This window comes from Nomascus leucogenys, chromosome 14 (genome assembly GCF_006542625.1).
Source record: "Nomascus leucogenys isolate Asia chromosome 14, Asia_NLE_v1, whole genome shotgun sequence".
NCBI lineage: Eukaryota > Metazoa > Chordata > Mammalia > Primates > Hylobatidae > Nomascus > Nomascus leucogenys.
In genome coordinates, this window is record NC_044394.1 from 30,262,042 (window position 1) to 30,277,059 (window position 15,018).

The 15,018-nt window shown below is 45.6% G+C and overlaps 1 pseudogene; it reads right to left on the reverse strand.

Moving 5' to 3' along the window:
• Window positions 1–10,755: 10,755 nt before the first annotated feature.
• LOC100606768 lies at window positions 10,756–15,018 on the reverse strand (annotated as a pseudogene).

Here is a 15,018-nt window from a genome sequence, read left to right on the forward strand (position 1 = left end):
CACTGCACCAGGCCTGATGTTTTCCATTCATCTTTGCCTCTATCCATGAGTGTACTGGGTTGAGTAGTGTCTCCCCAAGATTCATGTCCACACAGAACCCCAGAATGTGATCTTATTTGGAGATAAGGTCTTGCAAATTTGTTAGGTCGGTGCAAAAGTAATTGCAGTTTTTGCCGTTGAAAGTAATTGCAAAAACCGCAGTTACTTTTGCACCAACCTAATAATTAGTCAAGATGAAATCATGCTGGATTAGGGAGGCCCTAAATCCAGTTTGGTTAGTGTCTGATAAGAAGAGGGAAATTTGGACACAGAGACACAGATACACAGGGAAAGAGGCCATGTGAAGGTAGAGGCAGAGATTGGAGTGGTGTAGCTGCAAGCCAAGCAATGCCAAGGTTTGCCAGCCACCCGTAGAATCTAGGAAGAAGCAAGGAAGGATTCTTCCCTAGACCCTTCAGAGAGAGTGTGGGCTTGCCAACAGCTTGCTTTCTGACTTGTAGCCTCTAGAACTGTGAGAAAACACATTTCTGTTATTTGAAGTTACCCAGTTTGATAGCTCTGGGAGAGTAATCCAGAGTAGAAGACACCTGAGGGCAGGGATGATGGTTTATTCACCTTATGCCTCTCTGCAGTGTTTAGTTCCAAACATGGTTGACTCAAGATGTTAAACGGAGCTTTATAGAAAGATGTTACTGGAAGGTATGGCTCTTTCTAGCCTGACTGCTGTCACAGCTGTAGAGGTTGTCAATCTGAGAGCAGGGCTCAGGGGTTTGGAGACTAGGTAGTTTCCTCTTGGGAGGACATGACAGTATTGGGGAAGGGAAACAAGAGGGAGTTGATGGTGACCCAGGACCTCCTGAATCTGTCTCCCAAATGTGGCTAGAGCTGGCCTGGTTTCTGGGCCCCCACATCTAATTATGTGGATTCCATGGTGGCTCCCGCCTGTAATCTCAGAACTCTGAGAGGCTGAGGCGGGTGGGTCGCTTGAGCTCAGAAGTTTGAGACCAGCCTAGACAGCATGGTGAAGCCCTGTCTCTACAAAAAATTACAAAAATTAGCTGGATGTGCTGATGCGTGCCTGTAGTCCCAGCTCCTCAAGAGGCTGAGGTGGGAGGATTGCTTGAACCCAGGAGGTCAAGGCTGCAGTGAGCCCTGATAATGCCACTGCATTCCTGCCTGGGTGACAGAGCAAGAGCCTGTCTCAAAAAAATAGTAATGATTATTATGTGGATTCAAAGAGACTCAGACGCTCCTTCTACGAGCGGGTGCAAATCCTCGGGCATCCGAGGTCCTGACCGTGGATTACCCCAGCTGGTTTCCAGAGGACTTCTGAGTATCACCATGGGTGGGGACAACAGGGTGGTGGGTTGGGGTTGAAGTCGACTTTAGCAAATAGCTCATTGTTCTCTTTCACCCTTCTGTGAAAGAGGATCAGAAGTTCAGGGCATGGCTCTAAGGAAGTTCCTGGCAGCTCTGTTTATAGTAGCAAGATTTTGGAAATGACCCAAGTGTCTGACAATAGATGATTGGTTAGATAAGGTATGAGTTAGCCAGACGTTGGAATTTTATTCAGCCATTAAAAATGATGTCATAGATGATTGTTTATTGACATGATAGGAGGATATCCTGTATGGAAAAACACATATAATATTTTACACTTATGATATGTGCAAGATATATGTATGCAGGCATAGGAAAAAATCTACAAGGGCATAAGAGCGAGGTCTTAACAAGGGTTTTTTCTGGTTAGATAATGGATGATTTTTTTCCTCTTACGGTTGGGGGATATATTTTTGTAATATAAAACCAAAGTTATTTTTGTTTTAAGAAATGCTCCTGGCCGGACGTGGTGGCTCACACCTGCAATTGCAGAACTTTGGGAGGCCAAGGCGGGCAGATAACCTGAGGTCAGGAGTCCAAGACCAGCCTAACCAACATGGAGAAACCCCATCTCTACTAAAAATACAAAATTAGCCAGCTGTGATAGTGCATGCCTGTAATCCCAGCTAGTCCGGAGGCTGAGGCAGGAGAATCACTTGAACCCGGGAGGCAGAGGTTACGGTGAGCCGAGATCATGTCACTGCACTCCAGCCTGAGCAACAAGAGTGAAACTCTGTCTCACAAAAAATAGAAATGCTCCTGCAGGCCAGGTGCAGTGGCTTACGCCTGTAATCCCAGCACTTTGGGAGGCCAAGGCAGGTGAATCACCTGAGGTCAGAATTTCGAGACCAGCCTGACCATCAAGGTGAAACCCCCTCTCTACTAAAAATACAAAAATTAGCCAGGCATGGTGGCAGGTGCCTGCCTGCAGTTCCAGCTACTTGGGAGGCTGAGACAGGAGTATTGCTTGAACCCGGGAGGCAGAGGTTGCAGTGAGCAGCTGAGATTGCACCACTGCACTCCAGCCTGGGCAACAGAGTGAGACTCCATCTCAAAAAAAAGAAATGCTCCTGCAGTATTCTATAGGTTGTGCCATGAGCATCCTCCTTTCCTTTTCTCTTATGAGAACTCACTGTTCTGCATCTTTTGCATAGGATTGGGCTCTCTTTCTTAATGTGTCAACAGAGAGTCATGGCAGCAACGCAGAGAAAACCTCGTTACCGGGGCAGATGCGAAGTTTACCGGAAGCTTTTCCAGCCCCTTGGGCACCACCTCTTTGGTGCTGAGAACGGCTGAGCTCACCTGAGATGATTTCCTTCCTTCTCTGCCCTTTCTGCTGTGCAGGATGGCTGGGACTTCCCTGACCTCCACCAACCCTGACCTTCCAACCTTGAGTCCACTTTGCATTCTCTCTATTCAGTCTCATCTTGCTTGAAATACTAAACCATATCCCATGTCTCCAAACATTGATTTTTTAAAGCTATATTGTTCCACTGCAGTTCAACTCAGCCAACATTTATTTTACTGCTTATTTTGTGCCAGGCACTGAGGCAAGCTGTTGGGTAATAATGATCACCAGGATAAGGGTCTATGGCCAAGAAGGGATTGGAGCCAATGGAGCATCTATTAGGTGCCAAGCCCTTTGCTGAGGACCTTGTATTCATTCTCACTTTTAATTTAATCCATACAGCAATCCTTTGAGTGAGCACTAATATTTTTATGGTACAGATGAAAAATGAGGGTTAGAGAAGACTCACTACTTGTTTAAATAATGATGGGAGATTTTAAACCCAGTTCTGTCTGACTCTACCACTGCTATTCCTACTACCACTCTACTCTAACTACCTTAGAGCCCAAAGTTGTTTCCTTTACACAGTGCTCAGTTAGCAATAAATAATAGTTTGCTTAACTATTCCTTGCTTGGAACAGCTAGGTATTTTTAAGTATTTCCATTATTATAAGAAGACCCTGTTCTACTCATGTATGTATATATAACAGCCACTGATCTTTAAAAAAGTCTTACATATAGGGCAGGTGCGGTGGCTCACGCCTATGATCCCAGCACTTTGGGAGGCCGAGGAGGTGGGCAGATCACCTGAGGTCGGGAGTTTGAGATCATCCTGGCCAACATGGTGAAACTCGTCTCTACTAACAATACAAAAATTAGCCAGGCATTATGGTGGGCTCCCAGCTACTCGGGAGGATGAGGCAGGAGAATTGCTTGAACCCAGGAGGCAGAGGTTGGAGTGAGCGGAGATCACGCCATTGCACTCCAGCCTGGGAAACAACAGCGAAACTCTGTGTTAAAAAAAAAAATAAAAAAATAAAAAATCTTACCTAGACATAGACATTATGGGTGTGTGAGAAAAAAAGATGGAAAGAAAATACACTAAACGTTAAACAACAGTTACACAAGGGAAATGGATTGGGCATGAGAGACATGAGAAAAAAAAAACTTTTAGTTGAAAAAATTGACAAATTTTTAAGAGAAGTTTTAGGCTCACAGCAAACTAGAGTAAGAAGGTACAGAGATTTTCCATATACCTCCTGTCCCCACATATGCCCAGTCTCCCCCACTATCAAAATCTGCACCAAAGTATACATTTGTTAAAATTGGTCAAACTACATTGCACATTATTATCACCCAAAGTCCATAGTTTACCCTAGGGTTCACTCTTTGTGCTGTACATTCTGTGCATTGGAACAAATGTGTAATGACATGCATCCACCATTACAGAATCATACAGAGTAGCCTCACTGCCCTAAAAATCCTGTGTGCTCTGCCTATTCATCCAGGCAACCCCCCTGCCCCAGCTCCTGGCAACCATTGATCTTTACTGTCTCCATACTTTTGCCTTTTCTAGAATGTCATATAGTTGGAATCATACAGTATGCAGACTTTTCAGATGGGCTTTGTTCATTCAGTAATATGCATTTAAGATTGCACCATGTCTTTTCATGGCTTGATAGCCCATTTCTTTTTAGCATTGAATAATACTCCATTGTCTGGATGTACCACAGTTTATCTATTCACCAACTGAAAGTCATCTTGGTTGCTTCCGAGTTTTGGCAATTATGAATCAAGTTGTTATAAACATTCATGTGCAGGTTTTTGTGCGGACATGTTTTCAACTCATTTGGGTAAATACCGAGGAGCACGATTGCTGGATCATATGGTAAGAGTATGTTTAGTTTTGTAAGAAACTGCCAAACTGTCTTTCAAAGTGGCGGTACCATTTTGCATTTCCACATGCAGTGAATGAAAGTTCCTGTTGCTGTTCATCCTTGCCAGCATTTGGTGGTGTTACTGTTTTGGTTTTTAACTATTGTGATAGGTGGGTAGTAGCATCTTATTGTGTTTTAATTTGAAATCCCCTGATGCACATGATGTTGAGCATCTTTTCATGTGTCTGTTTTCCATCTGATATCTTCTTTGTTGAGGTGTCTGTTTAGGTCATTTGGTTATTTTAAAAAATTGGATTGTTCATTTTCTTATTGTTGAGTTCTTTGTATATTTTGGATAACGGTCCTTTATCAGATATATCTTTTTAAAATAATTTCTCCCACTTTGTGACTTCTTCTCATTCTCTTGAGAACTTTCTGTTTTTGCTTTACACATTTCAGTATTGTTTGATTTTTTTCCCTGCAAAGAGCATACCGTGCTTTTTGTGATTGCCTTCCAATGCATTCAGAAGCATACAAATAAATAAGATTTTTATCAGTAATATAACTGCTTTTAGAAGGATTCTTGGTGAAAAGAAAAGATCTCTCCCAAGCAGAGCCAATGTTCTCTCTTGGCCCTGCCAAGAGGAGAGAACAGTAAGCATAGTGAATAACTCCCACTGGAGGTTAGGAACTTTTTAATAGCTTGTGTGTGGTTATGACTCTGTCATGTATTTCAGAGTTTAATGACTATATTATACATTTATAAGTCTGATAGGGGCTTGGATAAACAGGAGAGTCTCTCTGCCTCCCTCAAAAGAAATGCTAATGAATTGGATTCCCTTTGGCTAAAAGAAAAAACTGGAGCCAGCTGTCTCAGTTGGAGAGAGCAAAGAGAAAGGTTAGAAAAAAGAGAACATACTTGAGGCTGGAAAAAGACATTTGGCAGAGGATACACTTCTTCAGCTTGTGGACTTCTGTGGCCCTTATAGGAAGAGGCTCTACATTTGTTCTGGTCAAATGCCTTGGATCGCAGACCAACCGCATCATAAACTGATTGTGTGACTTGAAGAGGATGCTTAGTTGTTTTGAGCCACAGTTTCCTCATTTGGAAAATGCAGATTCTAATAATAATAGTAACTATCTCACATGGTTGTTATGAAAATAAATGATCTTACCTTTCAAAGTGCTTTGTAAAGTACTAAGTGCTTGTTCTTACGTGCTATGCAAATACTTTCTGGCTATACGGACAAATTGCGTTTGCATGCCTGCTGTGTGTGGAGCGATGGCTACACAGAGAGTAATGGGTGTACAAAATGGATATATTACACAAATGATAACATTATTATTATACAAAATAATGCTTGGTCCTTACCCTCAAGAAACTTACAGACAGACCAGGTGCGGTGGCTCATGCCTGTAATCCCAGCACTTTGGGAGGCTTAGGTGGGCGGGTCACAAGGTCAGGAGATCGGGACCATCCTGGCTAACACGGTGAAACCCCATCTCTACTAAAAATACAAAAAATTAGCTGAGTGTGGTGGCGTGCCTGTAGTCTCAGCTACTCGGAAGGCTGAGGCAGGAGAATCGCTTGAATCCGGGAGGCGGAGGTTGCAGTGAGCCGAGATTGCACCACTGCACTCCAGCCTGGGTGACAGAGTGAGACTCCGTCTCAAAAACAAAATAAAATAAAATAAAGAAACTTACAGACAATATAAAAAGAAAGACTGGCTGTGGTGTCTCATGCCTATAATCCCAGCACTTTGGGAGACCGAGGCAGGAGGATCACCTGAGCCCAGGAGTTCAAGACCAGCCTGGGCAAAACAGTGAGTCCCCATCTCTACAAAAATTAAAAAACATTAGTCAGGCATGGTGGTGCACATCTGTAGTCCCAGCTACCTGGGAGGCTGAGGCAGGAGAATCACTTGAGGCCAGGAGGTTGAGGCTGCAGTGAGCCGTGATTATGCCACTGTACTGCAGCCTAGGTGACAGAGCAAGACCCTGCCAAAAAAAAAAAAAAAAGAATGGACAGGTATGTGGAAAAGATAGTTCCAATACTGTTTTACTGTAGCTCATATCAGATAATTTACCACTTAAAAATATACAGTCATCTGTGCTGTTCATTATTATAAGAATGTTCGTCTCATCTTCCAAAGTAGATTGCAGGCTCCTTGGGGGTAGGGCCCATGTCTTCTTTTTCCTCCCACACCAACTTACATGGAGTTCAGAAAAACCATGTCTGTTACCATTTATGGAGGGCTCTCTGTGGACTAGGCACCTTGTTAAGATCTTTTTATTTTTTGAGATGGAGTCTCACTCTGTCGCCCAGGCTGGAGTGCAGTGGTGTGATCTTGGCTCACTACAACCTCCGCCTCCCAGGTTCAAGTGATTCTCCTGCCTCAGCCACCCAAGTAGCTGGGACTACAGGTGCGTGCCACCACGCCTGGCTAATTTTTTGTATGTCTAGTAGAGATGGGGTTTCATTGTGTTAGCCAGGATTGTCTCGATCTCTGGACCTCACGATCTGCCCTCCTTGGCCTCCCAAAGTGCTGGGATTACAGGCATGAGCTACTGTGCCCGGCCAAGATCTTTTAGATATATTATATTATGGAATCTTTGAAACTATCCTATAAGGTAATTTATTTTATTTTATTTATTTTATTATTTTATTTTATTTTATTTTATTTTATTTTATTTGAGACAGAGTCTCACTTTGTTGCCCAGGCTGGAGTACAATGGCTCTATCTCAGCTCACCGCAACCTCCACCTCCCGGACTCAAGCGATTCTCCTGCCTCAGCCTCCTGAGTAGCTGGGATTACAGGTGCCCACCACCATGCCCAGCTAATTTTTGTATTTTGTATTTTTGGTAGAGATAGGGTTTTACCATGTTGGCCGGGTTGGTCTTGAACTCCTGACCTCAGGTGATCCACCTGCCTCAGCCTCTGAAAGTGCTGGGATTACAGGTGTGAACCACCATGCCTGGGCTTTATGAGGTAATTTTATAATTTCAATTTTACAAATGAGGAAACTGAGGCACAGAGTGGAATAGCTTTCATGAGGCCTCTCAGCTGCTGAGTGCTGGGATCAAAATTTGAACCTTGATTTTTTCAGCCTATATTCTTCTTTAAAAATAATTTTATTGTGTATCTTTGAGGTTTACAACATGATGTTATAGGATACAGATATAGATAGTAAAATGGTTACTATAGTGAAGCTGATTAACATATCTATCATCTCACAGTTACTTTTTTTGTGACAAGAGCAGCTAAAATCTACTTATTTAACATGAATTTCAAAGCAATGCGATTTTATTAACTTAGCCCTAATGTTGTACATTAGATTTCTAAAGGTGTTCATCCTGTGTTATCTGCTATTTTGTGTCCTTTGACCTACATGTCCCCATTTCCTCTCCCCCTCCCCCTTGCCATGGTAACTTCTATTTTATTCTCTGTCTCTGTGTATTTGAGGTTTTTTTTTTTTTTTTAAATCCACGTATAGGTGAGATCATGCAATATTTTTATTTCTGTGTCTGGCTTAATTCACCTAGCACATGTCTTCTAGGTTCATCCATGTTCTGGTGCAAATGACAGGATCTCCTTTTTTAAGGCTGAATAATATTCCTCTGTGTGTGTCTGTGTGTGTGTGTGTGTGTGTGTGTGTGTGTGTGTACACATCATATTTTCTTTATCCATTTGTCCATAGATGGACATTTAGGTTGTTTCCATATCTTGGCTATTGTGAATAATACTTCAATGAGCATGGGAATGCAGATGTGTTTATGAGGTGGTGATTTCATCTCCTTGGGGTATACACCCAGATGAGAAATTGCTGAAAAGCCCATATTTTTAACGACTAGGCTGGGAATTTTGGAAATTTGTTGACTGGTTGCTAAACTAATCTCGCAGCCTGGAGTACTTAGTACTGAGCTTAAGAGGTGGTATGAGGTAAGGTATTAGAGACCTCTGAGGGGTGACAGGGAGCTTTTGGGCTCTTAATCATGTTTCTGGGGGATATTTTTGTAGTTGGGGATCACATGCATTTTCCTGTTTCTGCTCCATGAGAACTGAGAGTATTTTCTCGCTCTGATTTAGCAGTCAATTGAAGATTCCTGTGGGCTCCACACGCGAGGAGAGTTCAGCCTAGATGGGAGCGTAGCGTGCCTGTGGGGTAGTATATAGAGTAGAGGCCCAGGGACCAGGTAGATCTGGAGTAGGGGCCATCTGGGATGCTGCTTATAAGGACCAAGTGATAGAGAGGACACAAAAGCAGAGCTGGGAAGGGGAGATGCTAGGAGAAACAGTGAGACAAACTGGGGGGTCAGCTAAAGCCCTGCCAAATTGACATTGTGGTCTTCATTGTTCTTGCCCTTTTAAGTGAACGGAATTAGCTCCATCAGTCAGAATCCATCAGGAAGCAGCCAGTACACTGAAGAGGTAAAGTCAAAGAGAGGTTAATAAAGGGGCTATTTAGAGAAAGTAAGAGAAACCAACAGGGGCTGGTGAAGCACCTCGGGCTAGCAGTAGGTGGAGTGCTCCTACTCGTGGGCCTGAAGGGGCAAGGGGACAAGAGCAGATACAGGAACGCCCTGAGAGCTTTAGCTCTAGGACAGGCCCCTAACAGGACCTGTGACCTTTGCAAGAGAAACACGGCCACTGCCAACCGGCAGCGTGGTAGGCAGTGAGCCGGTGGATAAACACTCCAAGTTCTCTTTCTTTCACTCTTTGATTTCCTGCCACTGACATTGGTTTCATCCAACCAGATGCCAAAAGGTGAAGGAGTCAGCTCATGTTATCAGCAGCCTGGATGCAGAGCAGACAAGGATGGATCTGAGGAGCAAAGAGAGCATCCTCTGCCTTTATCCACAGATGTACTTAGAAACTGCTGGGAACACAACCCACGATGCTATCCATAGGGAAATATCTAAATAAACTGTGATGTGTCCATGCTAGGAAATCCTAGGCAGGAGTTGAAAAGACAGAATAAATCAGTAGTTATTGGTGTGGAGAGATTGCTGAGACCTATTGTTGAGTGGTGAAGCAAATTGCAGAAAAATGCCTAGAGTAGGATGGCATGTTTACGATACTCACTCCCACCCCCCACCACCACATACACCATCATAAGTCTATTAAGGTGCAGCATGGTGGCTCACGCCTGTAATCCCAACACTTTGGGAGGCCGAGGCAGGCAGATCACCTGAGGTCAGGAGTTCCAGATCAGCCCGGCCAACATGGTGAAACCCCATCTCTACTAAAAATACAAAAATTAGCTGGGCATGATGGCGTGTGCCTGTAATCTCAGCTACTCTGGGAGGCTGAGGCAGGAGAATTGCTTGAACCTGGGAGGTGGAGGTTGCAGTGACCCGAGATCACACCATTGCACTCCAGCTGAGGCGGCAAGAACGAAATTTTGCCTCAAAAAAAAATAATAAAAATAAAAATAAAAATAAAAAAGTTTATTAAATGCCCCATGTCTTTTTTTTTTTTTTTTTTTTTTTTGAGACGGAGTCTTGCTCTGTCGCCCAGGCTGGAGTGCAGTGGCGCAATCTCGGCTCACTGCAAGCTCTGCCTTCCAGGTTCACGCCATTCTCCTGCCTCAGCCTCTCCGAGTAGCTGAGACTACAGGTGCCCGCCACCACGCCCGGCTAATTTTTTGTGTTTTTAGTAGAGACGGAGTTTCACCGTGGTCTCCATCTCCTGACCTCGTGATCTGCCCGCCTCGGCCTCCCAAAGTGCTGGGATTACAAGTGTGAGCCACCTCGCCCGGCCTTAAATGCCCCATGTCTTTTATGGTATTTTGTTATATATATATGTCCATATGCAAAGTTTGGAATAACATACATCAAACTGGTAAGAGTGGTTTGCTCTGGAGAGGTGGGAGGTGGCTCAAGATTTGGGGGGTGGTCAAAGGGGACTTCAGTTGTGGTAGATAGTACTGGCTGCTTAATAACAGCCATTTCCCACTCACCCCCTTCTTTAATGCTAACAACTCAAATCTTGTTCAGGTATCAAAGGGTAGCATTGTGCTCAGGGAATGTAGGTCCAGGTGTCAAATCACGATTGAGCTAAGCCAAGTATGCTTATACCACTCCCTTTTGCCTGTGATTTGTCTAGGGGTAGGCATGTGACCTAGTCTGCTGTTGACTTTTTTTTTTTTGCTTCCAATTCCATTTTAATTTTGTTTCTTTGTATGTCTTTCCTTAAATATATAGTCCATCGCCTTGGCTCAGTGCATGTCACCAAAAATTCTCCAGGAATTTCATAGTTTGGACCTCGGTGGCATGGCTGGCCCCGGATTATCCATGCAGGGAGGCCTGCTCCTGTGACAGTCAGCTGCAGCAGGGGGCTGCCCATCTTCTGTGCTTTGTGGTACATATCTGTGTCACCAAAGTAGCGGCCCCAGTACAGCAAGCCTTTCATCTGCTGCTTCTCCTTCCAGCAGTTGTTCCAGAGGTTGGCGATATAATCATCTTCCACATTCAGTTTGACTGTTTGGAGGCTGGAGCCTGTGTACTCCTCGGAGAAAGTGCCTGCCACATAGTAGATGACACTCAGGTGGTCAGTGACTCGCCTGTGATGTGGCCCACAAACAGTCTTGGGCTCAGACTGTAGGGTGGACTGGAGACCATGAGCTGGCTGAGAGCTGACATGAGGATGAGGATGGGCATCAGCTGCACAAACACCCCTAACCTGCCGTCACTCTGCTTCTCCCTGTGGCCCTTCCTTTGCTGGTAGGTATAGCGCATGCAGCCATTGCTGTAGATGTGGACTTTACTAGAAGGGAAGCCACTGCCAAAGAACATGTTGAAGAGGTCTTCAGGGGAGATGTCAGCCTCAAAGCCGGGGTGGAAGTCCCCATGACGATGCCGGACCTGATTGCCTGGCTCCTGTTATCGCCCAAGTGGTCATACTGCTTCCTCTTTTCTTTCTTTCTTTTTTTTTCCCTGAGACAGAGTCTTGCTCTGTCGCCTAGGCTGGAGTGCAGTGGCTTGATCTCAGTACACTGCAACCTCTGCTTCCCTGGTTCAAGCAATTCCCCTTCCTTGGCCTCCCGAGTAGCTGGGATTACGGACATGCACCACCACGGCCGGCTAATTTTTGTATTTTTAGTACAGACAGGGTTTTACCATGTTGGCTAGGCTGGCCTCAAACCAGCTGGTCTCGAACTCCTGACCTCATGATCCGCCCACCTTGGCCTCCAAAGTGCTGGGATTACAGGCATGAGCCACCGTGCCGGGCCATACTGCTTTCTCTTCTCCGGGTTGCTGAGTACTGCATATGCTGTGCCAATGGCTTTGAAAGCTCCAGTGGCGCCAGGTGCATGGTTCTTGTCTGGGTGCAATTTGAGGGCCAGTTTGTGGTAGGCCTTCTTCAGGTCCTCATCTGAGGCCCCTCCGCTCACCCCCAGGATCTCATAATAATCCTTACATTGCTTGACCCTTTTCACAGCTGCATCTCCTTCTGCAGTGTAGACTTTGGGGCTCTCTCCTCCTCCAGCTTCACCGTTGGCCTAGGGAGCATCAGTCCCACCTGCTTTCCTGTGGGTGGCATGGGTTGCGTCTGTGGGTTCGGGCTGGTCACCAGCAGTTTGTGGTTCCTAGTTGAGGGACTCCATCAGGCCACAAACTCGCGGCATTGGGTACAGCCACTGTGCCTTCTCCAGGACGAGGAGCGCCTGGTCAGGCTGGTTGCACTGGATGACCTTGAGGGTGATGCTGATACAGAGCTCAGCTTCATCCTTATTGGATTACGTGGCAGAACCAGAGCATGGAACCTGCTGTTGACTTTTAAGAAGTATTTTTGTTGTTGTTGTTCTAATAACAGACAGAGTATAGTAGATGAAGTAAGTAGATGAAGGTGAAAAGTTCTGCTTCTGCCTTTCTTTTTTGCCTTGGGATGGAGTTGTTGGAAATGTGATGCTTGGAGTTACGGCAACCATCTTGTGACCCAGGGGAAAAGGCCAGGAGAGGCCGGGCACGGTGGCTCACACCTGGAATCCCAGGACTTTGGGAGGCTGAGGCAGGCAGGAGTTCAAGACCAGCCTGACAAATATGGTGAAACTCTGTCTCTACTAAAAATAAAAAAAATAGCTGAGTGTGGTGGCATGCACCTGTAGTCCCACCTACTTGGGAGGCTGAGGCAAGAGAATCCCTTGAACCCGGGAGGCAGAGGTTGAGGTGAGCCGAGATGACGCCACTACACTCCAGCCTGGGCGACAGAGAAAGACTCCATCTCAAAAAAAAAAAAAGGCCAGGAGAAACGGAGAAATGTAGAGACATTAGCCTAGAATCTTAATTTTTTGTTTTTGTTTTGTTTTGTTTTTTTGAGACAGAGTTTTGCTCTTGTTGCCCAGGCTGGAGTGCAGTGGCATGATCTCAGCTCACCACAACCTCTGCCTCCCCCGTTCAAGCAATTCTCCTGCCTCAGCCTCCCGAGTAGCTGGGATTATAGGGATGCGCTGCCATGCCTGGCTAATTTTGTATTTTTTTAGTAGAGGTGGGGTTTCTGCATGTTGGCCAAGCTGGTTTTGAACTCCTGACCTCAGGTGATCCACTGGCCTCGGTCTCCCAAAGTGCTGGGATTATAGGCATGAGCCACCACACTCTGCCTTTTTTTTTTTTTTTTTTTTTTGAGACAAGGTGTTGCTCTATTACTCAGGCTGGAGTTCAGTGGCACCATCATAGTTCACTGCAGCCTCAAGCTCCTGGGCTCAACCCATCCTCCTGCCTCAGCTTCCTGTGGTGGAAACCACAAGTGTGTGCCACCACACCTGGCTAATTTTTTATTTTTTATAGAGATGGGGGTCTGACTATATTGCCCAGGCTGGTCTCGAATTCCTGGGCTCAAGCAATTCTCCTGCCTCAGCCTCCCAACCTGCTGGGATTACAGGCATAATCCTGGCCCACCCCAGCATCTTGATATCTTCTTGCTTTTCCAAAGCAGAAACTGTTTTTCTCCAAACTTCTTGTTACCTGAGATATTGAAAAGCCTTTGTTTCTTAAACCACTGTTAGCCAGGTGTTCTGTTACAATAAAACACATCCTAACCAATATAACATTTTAATCTGCAGTGATGTATTTTATTTATTTATTTATTTTGAGGCGGAGTTTCGCTCTTGTTGCCCAGGCTGGAGTGCAATGGCACTATCTCAGCTCACCGCAACCTCCGCCTCCAGGTTCAAGCGATTTTCCTGCCTCAGCCTCCCGAGTAGCTGGGATTACAGGTGCGTGCCACCACGCCTGGCTAATTTTGTATTTTTAGTAGAGACGCTGTTTCTCCATGTTGGTCAGGCTGGTCTCGAACTCCTGACATCAGGTTATCTGCCCACCTCAGCCTCCCAAAGCGCTGGGATTACAGGTGTGAGCCACCATGCCCAGCCTGAAGCGATGTATTTTCTCAGTATAATTTATTCATGCATTACTTTTGTAATTACACATTTTTCGAAGGAGGGTAAAACCCCTTAGGCATTTGTACTTCATCTTCAGAGTTGACCTGATCCACTTTCTGCTGACTGTCTGACTCTCTCTACCCTTCAGGACTCTTGTTTGCCTCTGCTGCTGGTCTCTGGGCTGCCAGCTGAACTGCTTTGATTGACAACTTAGGTGTACAAGACTTTTGGAATGCACACTTTAGCCTTCTTGGGGCTGCTCCATCCTTCGTACTCCCTCAGGCTGGGGGACCCACTGTTTGGGGCTGCCCTTTCCACGGCACTTTCTTCAGGGAGGGACTTGCTGTTTGGTAACTGACCCCCCTCGCCCCCACCACTTCTCTTCTGGGGAGATGGAAGAGCTGCAGCATAGGAGAAGCTGGGGAACAGGCCCAAAACCAAGGGGCCCAGAGTCTGGGTGGGATTCCTTTGGCTCTGGCCCTAGGCCTGGCATCTGAATATAGAGAAACTCATTTTACGTTTATCCAGGGGTTCTTGCATCGCCTGTGATTTCTGAGGATGCTTTTAAATCACTAGTATTCACTGCCTCTACTAGAACTTCTGTACACTGGATTTTATTCCCCCCAGCTATAAGGGCTTGTGAAAATATCTTAAAGAGTAAAGTAGCTCGGGCAGGCTTGCATTTGCAAAAGGCCACCCTCACGGATGGAAGACTGGTGGGAGGCCCTTGTGATAAGTTGAGGGAGAGAAGCTGAGGTTTTAGTTGGGGCCCAGGATTGGGGTGGAGGGGAGGAGACGGGTGTGAGTTTCCCCCTTCCCTTCTCTGTGGGGGATGCTCCACATACGGTGGCAAGGAAAGTTTTCTGCATTCTTCAAAGCACGAGCAGAGATCTTTTGGACGCTGTTTCCACGGGTGTTTCAGGGAGCTCTCTGTGATAAGGGTTCCCTTTGTGGCAGTTGGCAGTCAGTTCCAAGCTCATCATTTTGTTGCAGCAGGACTTGGCAGGGGCATGGGAGAACAGGACTTCTGCTGTTCCTTTGCCACTCTGAGCTCTGCACCCGTACCTATGAGGGCTACCTCTTTCCTCCAT